Raw genomic sequence first — 14,363 nt, 5'->3', positions numbered from 1 at the left:
TAGATTTTACTCAACCTCCTATTTATGATTTGAGTGATGGGAAAGAGCTAGAGGACATTAGTGAAGAAGAACTTGAACTTGATGAAGCTTGGCAAGAGGTAAAGCTTGAAGAACCTTGCCAAATGGTGGAAGCCTCTAGGAGAGGATGGACGGGAGTAAAGCGCGCCTTGTCAAGATCATTGGGAACCCCTCCACCTAGGTTGTCATCTAATCCTTCATTTGAGTGGGTAAAACTTCTAACTCTTAGCTTTATTATCCCACTTGAATATGATTTGCTTGAGACGGATGGCCAACTTAGGGCGCTTTGTGGAATTAAGCGTAAAAGGAGGATGTTTAGTGGTTGGCGTTGTAAGTCTAGGCTCATTATGGTTGAAGCTTCAAGGAGCAAAGGTTGGACTAGTGCTCAATTGAATGGGTCTAGGAGGATAGTCTGGTGCTTCCATGATAATTCATCTCTCTTGCCACCCGGAGGAAATCACCATGATCAACTCAAGGACGGGTGTGAAAACAAAGTGTGGGATCCCGGATTACACAGGGAGAATCAACTTTGGGAGCCTATGGTTTGTGAAGAACTCCATCAAAGCTTGGAGTTATTAACTTTGAATGATGTAGCACAATGGAAATCCAAGCATTGGTGGATGTTCAAGGATGGATTCAAGCACAAGCCACCTTGATGAAGAGCTCCCCATAAGTCCAACTTAAGGACAATAAACAAAAGTACTGGGCGGGAGACACCCCAACATGGTAACATCCTTTCATTTTTCTCTTTTGTACATATTGGTAAAATAGGTTTAATTTCATGTTTTGATTGATTTGTTAAGTTTGTTTGGTAGTTTAGTGTGTTAAATAAGGTTTTGTGGTGTTTTGGTAGTTGTTTGGAGGTTTGGAATGCTTGGTTTGGTGCAAAAACATAGAAAAATTTTGAAAAATAGAGCACCATCCACGCGCATGCGTGCTTCACGCGTACGCGTGAATCAAGCAATTTCGACCATCCACGCGCACGCGTCATGCACGCGCACGCGTCATGCACGCGTACGCGTGGATTGAATTTTTCCACTTTCCAGCCATTTTCACGAGAGTTGTGCCTGCACTGTGCGCGTTTTGTGCCTCTCGCGCAAGGCTATTCACGCGTACGCGCACTTTACGCGTACGCGTCGTTTGCAAAATAACCCATCGACGCGCACGTGTGCCTGACGCGTACGCGTCGATTCCATTTTACCGTTCCACGCGCACGCGCCACTGATGCGCACACGTGGATTGCCCTGTTTCACTCACCTTTTCTTCTCCTCTTTCCATTTATTTCCTTCTTCTCTCTTCTCTTCTTTTCTTTCCACCCTTCAAACATCATCCAACACTACCAAATATCATGTAACACCATTTCTTTTACTTAGTTAGTTAGTTTAATTTTTGTTTTCCATTATAAGTGTTGGATTACTAATCTTGTTTACCATTTACTGCTGCTTATTACTAATAGGATGTTAGTTTAATATCATTGTTGTTAATTGTCATTGTTGGGTTTCTTTGTTGAGGTTGTATTTGGATACTTGGTTTGGAACTTTTCACGTTTATTGTTTTTGAATACCAAGTACTTGTTACATTGCCTTCATGCATCTTAACTCCTTGAATTGCATGTTTTGGCCACCATGCATTCATCATCTATTGTTAGGCAATTGTACATTATCAATGCATTTTTTTAGGATGCTTGTTCTAATTGACCATCACCTATGAGATTGTGGAATTGTGAAGTTGGATCGAAAGCTTACCTAGTGACATATTTTTGAGCTTTGTAAAGCTTTGTGGACCATACTTGCTATGTGATTGATTTCACTTCTATCTTCTTTTTCCTAAGTTCCATAGCATCCATGTGTTTCACCTCTATGTCACTTAGGTGTTGCAACAACTTCAATATGTGTCGTTGATTGTTGTGTGAGTTTCATATACCATTTTGTTCACTAAGTCTACCTACACATCAATTAATGTCCATGCATTATCCAATTTCACAATGGCTTGATTAATTGCTTGAATGCTTTCATGCCTCTTCACTACTTGTTTGGTTGACTTAACCTACAAGTCTTCTTTTGAAGTACTTCAAGCACACTAGAATGAGTGAAGTGCATACCCCTTTTGTGTAATTGTGACATAACTTTTTGTACTAGTGTGTGTGTATTCTAAACTGCGCGCAATTTTAGAACCCACACACCTATTTTTCATCAATGTCACACCAATTCACCCACTCAATTCTAGTGATTTATCTCATTCCAACAATTCACGCTTCCTTGCTTTTGTATTTTCTCATCTTACGGTGTTTATTTTATTTTTCATGATTGATGCACCATAAGCAAAAATGGAAGCGGAAGGAAGAACACACAGCACCGGTTGACCTACCAAATGAAGGTGGCAACTCGAAAAGTCGCCGTACCCCCTTGCTCATTTACTACACCGAGGTCGGTGCAAACTTTTAAGTGTGGGGAGGTCGTTCGACCACTCGACGTTTTTGGGTGACAAGTTTCTAATCCCAACACTTTTGCATTTCATTTTAGGATTCCTAGTTGTATTTTCTTATTCTGCATATGTATATAATAAGCTTAGTCAAAATAATGAATTTTTTCAAGAATTTTATCTATAGGGCACCCCTATTGATTGAAAAAAAAAATTTTAGAACTTGCTTGAATTATATACTTTGTGGATCATGTTTTGAGCTAAGAACACAAGCATGTAAGTTTTGAGCCTTAATTGTATGGTTACATCATATAATCACTTATTTTCATTCTTGTGTGCATTATTCTCTTCCTATGAGTGTAATCTTTAATTTGTTTGATTCTTTATGTCCATTATCTTGTGTATACATGCATTTAGATGATTGAGGCCATTGTTCAAATAGCTCACTTACCCAAATAGCCTATCTTTTATCTTCCATTGTTAGACAATTTTGAACCTATGCTTAACCCTTTTGTTCTTAATGATAGCACATTACAAGCCTAAGTGAAAAACAATAAATGTCCCTTTGTTTGGATCTTTGATTAGCTTAGGCTAGTGAGAGTGTTCATTACTTAATTTTGGGAAAGTTGGGAACATTGGTTAGAGATAAAAGTGTATTTTTGTATTTGTGTTGAGAATCTTGGGAATTGGGTACATACTCATGTATTAATCATGTGTAAACCATATGCATTGATGTTTTTGTATATATTTTAGTTTAAAAAAATGAGAAAAAACAAAAATAATATATATATATATATATATATATATATATAAGAAGTAAAATAAAATATATAGAAAAGAAAGAAAAAGAAAAGCAATAAAAAGGGAACAAAATGCCCCAAAGTGAAGTTTAATAAGAGTCAATGCATATGAGTTGTGATAAAAAAAAAAAGAGAGTGCATGAATGTGTGAAAAGTGAAGAATGGGTATTTAGGTTTGTTTAGAAGTGTATAGGTTGTCATAGGTTAGGTGGGAAGTTTAAGTTGATCAAAGATTCAAATTTTCTAGCTCACTTGACCATATGCATCCTACCTTGACCCTAGCCTCATTACAACCTATGGGAAAGTCCTCATGATATTTGTATGCATGCATGAAATAATTGTTGATTGTTAGATGAAAAACAAATCTTGGAAAGCATGATTAGGGGAGAATCGAGGGAATCAACCCCATACAGTGAGCGACTATAGAGCGGATACACATCCGGTGAGGGTTCGATCGCTCAATTACATGTTTCCACCCATGATCATCTTTTCTTGCAAGTTTGAAAAATCTTTCAATGATTTAATTTAATTGTGGGTTGATTTGATTGATATCGCCTTAGTCCTTGTGCTTGTATATATATATTCTTGGAAATTGACTTGTTTTGACCAAGTGGATGCATTTATATAGATAGATTGCTATATAGATAGGTTGCATTTAGTTAGTTTGCATTGAATAAATATTGATACCTCTTTGCTTCTTTCTTGATTTTAGCATGAGGACATGCTTAGTTTAAGTGTGGGGAGATTTGATAAACCCCAATTTTGTGGTTTATCTTGTGCTTATTTAAGGGAATTTTATCACCTTTTCCCACATTTATTCAATGAAATAGCATGGTTTTGTAATTCTCCCTTGAATTATGCTTAAGTGTAAAAAACATGCTTTTTAGGCCTTTAAATTGGTGATTTTAACTCACTTTAATTCCATTCGATGCCTTGATGTGTTTGTTAAGTGATTTCAGGTTCATAAGGCAAGTATGGGATGGAAGAAATGAGGAGAAAAGCATACAAAGTGGAGAATGCATGAGGAAACAAAGATTGTGAATACTTCAAGGAGCGCGCAAGTGTACAAGGCGCACGCGCACAGAAGTGATATCGCATGGCGACGCGCACGCGTACAAGGTGCGTACGCGTGGATGAGGAAATAGCCAATCGACTCGCACGTGACCCATTTAAAGGCAAAACACTGGGGGTGATTTCTGAGCTGCCCAAGCCTAAATCCAATGTGTTTCTGAGTGTATTTCATGCAGAATTGAAGTCCAAGCAAAGGGGGAGCAATTGTTTGTAACTTAGCATCATGTAGGTTAGTTTCTAGAGAGAGAAGCTCTCTCTTCTCTCTAGAATTAGGGTTCTTAGGACATTTCCATCTTAGATCTAGGTTCAATTTCATGATTTCATCTCATTTCCTTTGTGAATTCTTGCTTCTACTCTTTCATTCTCATGGTTTGTAGTGTTAATTTTACTTTTATGCTTCTTTCATGTTTATGAATACTCATGTTGGATTTGGTTTACATTTAATGCAATTTGATGTTGGCGTCTCTTTTTATTGATGAATTGAGTTGTGAATTTATTTCCCTTACTATTGGTAGTTGGTAGATTTATTATTCTTGCACATTTACTATGCTTTCCATTTGTACCCACCAAGTGTTTGACAAAATGCTTGGTTGGGCTTTAGGGTAGAATTTTGAGCATTCTTGGCTTGGAGAGAGAAATTAGGTAATCTTGAGTCATGAAAACCCAACTCATATTAGTGATCTAGAGTTGTTAGTTAATATTATTTCCATTAACTCTAATCTCTTACTAATCCAATTAGTGAGTTGATTAGGACGTTTGGATTGAGATTAACTAGTCTTGTTTGACTTTCTCTCATGGAAGATAACTTACACCTTCTTCCAACATTGGGGATGACGAAATAAGATAAATTCTTGTTAATTATTGTTGTGATTAGTGACTAGGATGGAAAGCCTATATTCTCAATCCTTGCCATGAATGTCTCTCTTTATTAATTGCTTTTCTTTAGTTAATTGCTTGATTTATTTTCCTTGTTCCTCTTACAAATCAAAACCCCTTGTCCCCTTCATAGCCAATAATTGACCACTTCATTGCAATTCCTTGTGAGACAACCCGGAGTCTAAATACTTTGGTTAATTCTTATTGGGGTTTGTACATGCGACAACTCAAATTTTTTATTGGGAGGATTGTTTGTTGGTGTAGAACTATACTTGCAACGAGAATTAATTTGGAGGCGCTGTTGCCGGGGAGTTGCAATGGTGCTATGTTATTGGCTATTGTATATATTGTGAATAGCTTGATTTTTGGTTTGCTTGTTGGTTTTTGCTAGTTGTAGGACTTAGCTTCCTTTATTTCTTGTTAGCTTTTGGTTTTTTATTTTCTCTTGACACTATGAATTCTCATCCTTTTGGCTATGAGTGTGGTTCTAACTATGTTGTAGGAGATGGAAATTACAATGGTAACATGAATCAAGGAAGGAACAACCAAAGGTGGGAGGAGCCTCAAGCATTTGCTCAACCTCCATGGCATCAACCTCCACCAATGTACTATGAGCAAGAACCACTCCAAAATGTATACCAATCTAATGTGTGTGATGACCCTCATTGTGGTTGTCAACCACAATCACCATATGCATATGAAGTACTATAAACAAGCTAGTCAATATAATTTAAAACATAAATAAAGTGTATTGATACATCAACTATAATTCTCAGTATATTGTTCAACCATACTAAAACTATCAGCTATAGTCTTCAGTGTCATCTTCATCTTCCTCATCATCATAGTCCTCATCCAAAGAGATTGAGGGTGGCGGCTTTGTAGAGCAACATGGCAGGCTTCTTTGATTGGCATCTACAAGATAAGATTACAAAAGAAGCAATGTTAATATGATATCTCAAATTGAATTTGCACAGCAACACAGCAGGCTCCTTTGAGTGAATGTTTATCTATATTTTCTAGAATAATCTGTTGGGTCAATAACATTCTGAAGTAACTATTTATGAGGCTCTACCTAATTAATAGCTTTAACTTTTATTACTCTTTTACATTATTACTAACTCAACAAGAAGCACCTATGAGACTTTTATTCATTCAAGTAATTGTCAATTATAGTATTGACCTTTTAGTTCGGGGACATGTTATGTGCTGATGCTTAACTTTACATATCACTAATGTTATGCTTGTACAGGAGAGATAGAGATACTGTAACGACCCAATTTTCAATATGTCTAGATCACACCGGAAACTGAGCGCTACCAATTTGTCTTCCTAATTATTATCTATTATTTATCATATGAGCCTAATTCGTTATTAAAAGCGTAGTTAATTTGCGAGGTATATTTTTTTTTTTGAAAACATTTGGATTAATAGACGGAATCACTCATAATCAATTCACAAGTAATAACAAATAAAATAGTTATAAACAACCACATATAAATACATCACGAGTAACTAGCAACATTTAGTTATCCAGCCTTTATTAGAGTATAGACCTTTAGTTAGAACACCCCTAGATATAGCTAGATAATAACTATATACATATACATACATACAACATCCCAGGTCCTAACCTGTTCAAGAGGTCTCTAAGCTGGCACATAGGCTAGCCTAGATTCTATACTCACTTAGTCCCTCTAAACTACTAAAGCGAGGGAAAGTACGTTCTAAGTCTTCACAACTCAAGTCAGGTGGAACGTCATCAAAAGATAGAACATCGTCTGCTACTCCTCTGCACGATCAGACTTTTCCACAGGACGTCTCTCTAGTACCTCATGAAGTAGCCACACAACAGGAATCTCGTACACAAGATTTAAGTTAAAGTGCACATATGAACGGGGTGCAGATGTTGGCTGGTCTCACAGTATATACATATAAATAGAGAATGATATTCAGCCTAGACTCAGAAGACTATCTAGAGCATACTCCTCTTCTTGTGAACGGTCATCAGCGAACTATGGTAAGGTACTCTTACTTCCATCTGAAGTGGGAAGGGAGAGAGAAGGGGTAAGAACTGGGGAGTTCTTAGTAGGGCCGGGATTATTAGTTACGTTCATTTATTTGGGGTCGATTAGTAGACGAATAACATAATATAGCGAAGCAGTAAACAGAAGATAAAGATAGAAAGAGAAAGAAGAGAAAACAGAAAGTAGAACACAAACAAAAGAATACAAGAAAATAAAACACAGAAATAGCATACAAGCAGACAAACATAAAGAAGTAGATCACACACAGAAAGGAATGCAACAGAGCATGATGCTTTTATTATTAAATTTTCAAAAATTACCTTGCCTTTACCTTTTAACCTTTAAAATTAACTTTTTACTCCGGTAACTTTTAATATTTCTACTTTAACCACCCTAACTTTCATAAATCACAAAATAACCCCTCAAACACCAAAATATTTACTTCCTTGCCCTTTCTAAGATCTAAAAGGTGTTCTTCAATGTTCTTCAAAACACCAAAATATTTACTTCCTTACCCTTTCTAAGATCTAAAAGGTGTTCTTCAATGTTCTTCACCACACTCAAAGTGTTCTTCATGTTCTTCGTATATTCTTCAAATTCTTTCTCTGTTTTTACCCGTTTTTCAGTCTTTTCAGCAACCGATATTTACCAAAATTCAAAATAAATTCTCAGCCACTATAACCCCATCTTTTTCACATGATTTCAACACAAATTGAACCCCAATTTAGGGCCTAGGGTTTTGTATTCATAGCTTGAATTTCATCAAATTTCATCAAAATTTTACCAAATTTTCACCAAGAATCAATCATATATGCAACCAATTTTTAGCATAGCCAAATCATACAACATTAACACAACTCAAACACAAATATTCAAGATTAATTTTGTGACACCCTACCTTGATTTGCTGCTCCAAATTCGGTTACTCTTTGAAGTGTTCTTAAAGCACTTTTTCCTCCTAAAACACATCAAGAACAACTTTAAAAAACTAAACCATCAACTAAAAGAACTTCAGAAGCATCTTAGGAAGGTTATCCTCACCTTAAACGTGCAGGAAATCAAATATCTTTGGCCCACAAGTCAAGCTAAGCAAGAGATCTAAGGAAGAACATCAAGAAAACACTTGTTTAAGCATGTTTCCTTGAAAACCGAATTGAAAGGGGAAAGGAAAAGCCATCTCACCTTATTTTCATCCTTGATAAGTTACATGGTTATGTAGAGGAAGAAGAGAGGATCATTTTGGTGAAATCGGAGTTTTGATTTGAGTTTTAGTTCAGAAGAAATCAAGCTTTGAAGATTAAGTGTTCATGAAAGTTTCTCTCTTTTCTCTCTTGTTATTTTCGGCCACAATGATGAAACGAGAAAGCCTTGGAGGTCTTGGGGGTGTAAGGTGAGTTGTGATTGGTTGGCTTGGAGGTGGATTAAAATAATATTAAAATATCTCTGGTGTACAACTACTAAAACTAGGTGTATCGGAACACTCGTAAAAACATCTCTAAAAATTATTTTCTGGGCTACTAGAATAAATGACACTAGTAACATATTTATTATGATAATAGAACATGTATAATGAGGCCTTAACATTGCTAAATTCATCAGAGAGTGCTGGTGCTAAGCTGGACCAGTAAACCGTAAACCCGGTTAAACTGATTTTCTGTTTTTAACAAAAATAGACCAGGTAACCTTATAATATCATTAAAGCATTTTATAATACTAATATAATGATAATATTATACTATTATCTCTCTCCTCTCATGAATCGAGTTCGGTTCGCCAAACAGAGACTATTTACAAAAATCAGAATCAAAACTGCCAACCGATACGATTCAAAAACTAGGTTCTTCGCGATTGCATTATCGAGCTTGCCTCAGAGGAGGTTCTAGCTTAAGGATGACATAATGATAATGAGGATTGAGATGCTTGATGATATAACAAAGATGTTTCCTTTACTGATCTTCCGGAGAAATCCGTACTTTCAGAAAAGATCCCATGTACTCAAAAATCAGGGTTGTTACATTCTACCCTCCTAAAAGAAAATTTTGCCCTCAAAATTTCAGTTACCTAGGAATAGATGCGGGTAATTAGCTTTCATCTTATCTTCCAGTTCCCAAGTGTGCTCTTCTTCTCCTCTTGGTTCCCAAGCTACTTTGACTAAGCGAACAACTTTACCTTTTAGCTGCTTATCACTTCTTTCTACTATCTGAACTGGTGATGCTTGATATGTCAAATCATTTCGTAACTGTACTGTCTCTGGTTGTAAAATGTGACTCTTGTCGGGAATATATTTCTTAAGTTGCGAGACATGAAGAACATCATGAAGGTTTGATAAATAAGGAGGAAGGACTATTTGATAAGCTACTAGACCGACTCTTTTAAGTATTTGGAAAGGTTCTATGTATCGTGGGTTAAGCTTTTTAGTCTTAAGGGCTCTACCTATTCCAGTAATCGAAGTTACTTCTAGAAAGACACGGTTTCCGTCACTAAACTCTAAGGGTCTACGTCTATTATCGGCATAGCTCTTTTGACAGCTTTGTGCTGTCTGGATCTTCTAACGAATCTCCTTTATCTTCTCAGTAATTTCTTACACTAAGTTTGGACCTAATACACTAGCTTCTCCATCGTCATTCCAACACAATGGTGTCCGACATCTTCTTTCGTAGAGAGCTTCATATGGTGCCATCTCGATACTTTATTTGCAAATGTTGTTGTAGACAAATTCGACCAACAGCAAATACTTATCCCAGCTGCTTTGGTTGTCTATCATACATGATCGTAACATGTCTTCTAACGTCTGGATTGTCTGCTCTGATTTTCCGTCTATCTGAGGATGGTATGCTATACTCGTGTGCAATTCTGTTTCCAACGCTTTCTGAAAAGCTCCCCAAAATCTAGTAGTAAATCTCGAAACTCGATCTGAGACAATTTACGAAGGTATCCCATGTAGTTGTACGATTTCTTGAATATATATATTCATTCCAGCCTTTCTAAAGTATAGTCAACTCGAATCAAAAAGAAGCACGCCGACTTTGGCAACCTGTCCACAATCACCCAAATGGCATTACGTCCTGTTGAGGTTCTTGGCAATCTCGTGATAAAATCCATAGTAATCTGCTCCCATTTCCATTGTGGTATTTCTAAGGGTTGCAGGGTTCCTGATGGCTTCTGATGTTCCACCTTCACCTTCTGGCAGGTTAAACATTTTGAGACATAATCAGCTACTTCTTTCTTTAAGCCCAGCCACCAGAATATTTGTTTCAAATCTCGATACATCTTTGTCACCCAGGATGCATAGAAAGTCTACTTTGGTGAGCTTCAGCAAGAATCTTTTGTTGCAATTCTCCAGAGTTAGGCACACAAATTCTGTTCTTGTACCTCTATAGGCCATTACGATCCTGTCTCACAACTTCTTCAGCTCTGCAAGCAATGGTGACATCCGGTGTGGTGTTATGGAAATCGGTCCGGTTCCAGGTACTAGATCAATGCTGAATTCTATCTCTCGCTGAGGAGGAAACTCAGGTATGTCGTCCAAGAAAACATCAGGAAATTCCTTCACCATTCGGATTCGTTCTAAGCTTAATTCACTATTATTCGAGCTAGCCACTAACAGAATGTACCCCTCACAATCACTCCCGCCTAAGGTAACTCTTACAGAATTCAGATATAAGGTGTGGGACAGAAATGGTTTAGTACATAGACTATCAGATGGAATAACAGTAGTTCTTTTAAAATAATCGAGGAAAACATGATACTTAGATAACCAATCTAATCCTAAAATAACTTCTAAACCACATAGAGGCAAATAGATTAGATCGTGTATAAAAGTCCTGTTCCTAATAGCGAATGGTACTTGCAGGCACACTAAACTGGTCAAAGCATTTTAGGATGCAGGTGTATGGACAATCAAGTAAAAATTCAATTTAAAGAAATATAATCCTAACTCGTGAGCAATAGTTAGAGAAATAAAGAATGCGATGCACCCAAATCATACATTACAGTTAGAAATCGATTCTTGACATAACACTGACCTTGAATGAGGGCATCTGATTGCACAACATCGTCAATAGTGATAGCAAACACTCGTCCTTGTTGTTGGGTTCTGACTGGATTTCGAGTAAATCCCTTCGAACAATCCTTGGCAATGTGTCCAAGTTCTCCACAAGCATAGCAGTTAGGTGATCCAAACTGGCAAGACCTGTTACTATGCTCTTTTCCGCATTGCTTACATACAGGGTTTATGTAAGCCTGATGGGCTCATTTACCATTGCCTTGCCTTACTTTACCTCGAGCGATAAATCCAAACTTTATAGTATTGCCAACGGACTCATCTACCATTCTTTTTCGACAGTCTCTTGCCCGATGTCCTTCCTTATTACAGTAGTAACATAAACCTGTTCTGAACCGGCAAAGCCTACTACCATGATGATTTCCACAAATTGGGCATACTACACCACTTTGAGCTTGGTGTGGTTGACTCTCATGTCCTTGTTCAATGTCACGGTTATTGTCACTACCATTATTGCGAGTTAGACGGCTGACATCTCGGTGGTTTCCATTCCAACGCTGGAATTGACCAATGGCTTTAAAGTTGCGACCTTGAGGGGCTAAATTTTGAACAAAGTCTCTTTGTGAATCCTCCCTACAACTTGCTCGAGCTATCACCACCTTCTTTGAACATTCTTCCACTAGTTTACTTTTATTCACTAGTTCAGCAAAATTTCGTATCTCTAGCGAAACAATAGAATTCATCAGTTCTTCTCGAAGTCCTCCTTCAAACTTTAAACACTTCCATTCCTCAAAGTCTTCTGGGTTTCCTTGACAAATCTTGGAGAAACGGCACAAGTCATCGAACTTACGGGCATACTCAGCAATAGTCATATCCCCTTGTTTCCACTGCATAAGCTCCATCTCCTTAGCATCTCGTGCTGCTCCCAGAAAATACTTTTTATAAAATTCGTCCCTAAAGATATCCTAAGGAATGTCATTTTCATTCTGTTGTAGCAATCGCTGTATCCCCTGCCACCAGTACTCAGCTTCTCCCTCGAGCATATAAGTAGCAAACTCCACGTGTTGTCCTTCCGGAACATGCTGCGCTCTCAGGGATCGTTCAATACCTCGAAACCAGTTATCAGTGTCAGTCGCAACGAGTGTACCCTTAAACTTAGGCGGATTAACCTTCAGAAAGGTCGCAAGAGTCATAGGTCTTTCAGGATGCCCTAAGTTGTTCTCATCATTCCCATTATCTTCTCCGTATTCATTCTCGTTCCCATTTCTCACTCCGAGACGTTCAACAGCCCTAGCCGCTGATACAGCAGCTTCACGCACTACTTCAGCCACGTTGTTCATGGTAGCCATAAACGTTTCCTGTTCCCTCTCGTAGTTAACATTAGGAATTCCTTCCCGTACGCCTCGTCTCCGTGAACCCATTGTAGTCCTGTTCACACCAAACAATCATTGTTAAGGTGATCAGTCTTAAAACTTCAAGTCAAGTGTGAACATTTCCAAAATGAAAATACAGAAACAATCATGCAACATATATCACTGGGATATCCTATACGCATGAGACACACAACAGAGTATGCAATGAAGCATAGTCAGTCCACTCCCCAGGCTCTACTGGGAACGAACTGCTCTGATACCAAATTGTAACGACCCAATTTTCAATATGTCTAGATCACACCGAAAACTGAGCGCTACCAATATGTCTTCCTAATTATTATCTATTATTTATCATAAGAGCTTGATTCGTTGTTAAAAGCGTAGTTAATTTGCAAGGTGTATTTTTTTTTTTTGAAAACGTTTGGATTAATAGACGGAATCACTCATAATCAATTAACAAGTAATAACAGATAAAATAGTTATAAACAACCACACATAAATACATCACGAGTAACTAGCAACATTTAGTTATCCAGCCTTTATTAGAGTATAGACCTTTAGTTAGAACACCCCTAGATATAGCTAGATAATAACTATATACATATACATACATACAACATCCCAGGTCCTGACCTATTCAAGAGGTCTCTAAGCTGGCACCTAGGCTAGCCTAGATTCTATACTCACCTAGTCCCTCTAGACTACTAAAGCAAGGGAAAGTACGTTCTAAGTCTTCACAACTCAAGTCAGGTGGAACGTCATCAAAAGATAGAACATCATTTGCTACTCCTCTGCACGATCAGACTTTTCCATAGGACGTCTCTCTGGTACCTCATGAAGTAGCCACACAACAGGAATCTCGTACACAGGATTTAGGTTAAAGTGCGCATACGAATGGGGTGCAGACGTTGGCTAGTCTCACAGTATATACATATAAACAGAGAACGATATTCAGCCTAGACTCAGAAGACTATCTAGAGCAGACTCCTCTTCTTGTGAACGGTCATTAGCGAACTATGGTAAGGTACTCTTACTTCCATCTGAAGGGGGAAGGGAGAGAGAAGGGGTAAGAACTGGGAAGTTCTTAGTAAGGCCGGGGTTATTAGTTACGTTCATTTATTTGGGGTCGATTAGTAGACGAATAACATAATATAGCGAAGCAGTAAACAGAAGATAAAGATAGAAAGAGAAAGTAGAGACAACAGAAAGCAGAACACAAATAAAAGAATACAAGAAAATAAAACACAGAAATAGCATACAAGCAGACAAACATAAAGAAGTAGATCACACACAGAAAGGAATGCAACAGAGCATGATGCACAGACAAGAATGATGCATGTCTAGCCCTAGCACAGGCCATGAGCTCATGTGTCGGTTGGCTGCCCGCAATCCCGACATTTATCCGGTCACGAGTAATCCCGATTTCCCGGATACGATTTTCCGTTCCTAAACAAATGCGCATATAATAATAGCCGCTCATTTGAGACAGCCTCTGCTTACTGTAGGAAAATATATATATACTCAACTCTGCTCTGGGGAAGCGGAAAATGGTTGTAGGCAACTTAGTTTCCCTACAGAGGCTCTGGGTTGCATTAAGCAACTAATATATATTGAATATAGCTCTGGGTTGCATCAAGCAACTAATATATATATAAATATCTCTTTATTATATTATGATGAAACGCAAAAGCTGGTGAATTAAAAAATTATAAAAAATGGTTACGTTGCAAGTATAGTTCTTAACTCACCGAAAATCTGCCTATCAATTTAGAAA

The 14,363-nt window shown here is 37.6% G+C and overlaps 1 long non-coding RNA gene across 1 annotated transcript in view; it reads left to right on the top strand.

The window, feature by feature from the left end:
• LOC110264918 overlaps nt 12,042-14,363 on the top strand; it is an 18,104-nt gene continuing 15,782 nt past the window's right edge. Inside the window, exons 1-4 of the long non-coding RNA XR_002351270.1 lie at nt 12,042-12,052; nt 12,187-12,190; nt 13,060-13,067; nt 14,147-14,154. This is a non-coding gene — a long non-coding RNA (uncharacterized LOC110264918). The remainder of the gene's footprint in view (nt 12,053-12,186; nt 12,191-13,059; nt 13,068-14,146; nt 14,155-14,363) is intronic.

This window comes from Arachis ipaensis, chromosome B07, assembly GCF_000816755.2.
Source record: "Arachis ipaensis cultivar K30076 chromosome B07, Araip1.1, whole genome shotgun sequence".
Classification (NCBI taxonomy): domain Eukaryota; kingdom Viridiplantae; phylum Streptophyta; class Magnoliopsida; order Fabales; family Fabaceae; genus Arachis; species Arachis ipaensis.
Note: the sequence above shows the minus strand (reverse complement) of the source record. Positions and strands in the feature narration are given on the sequence as shown.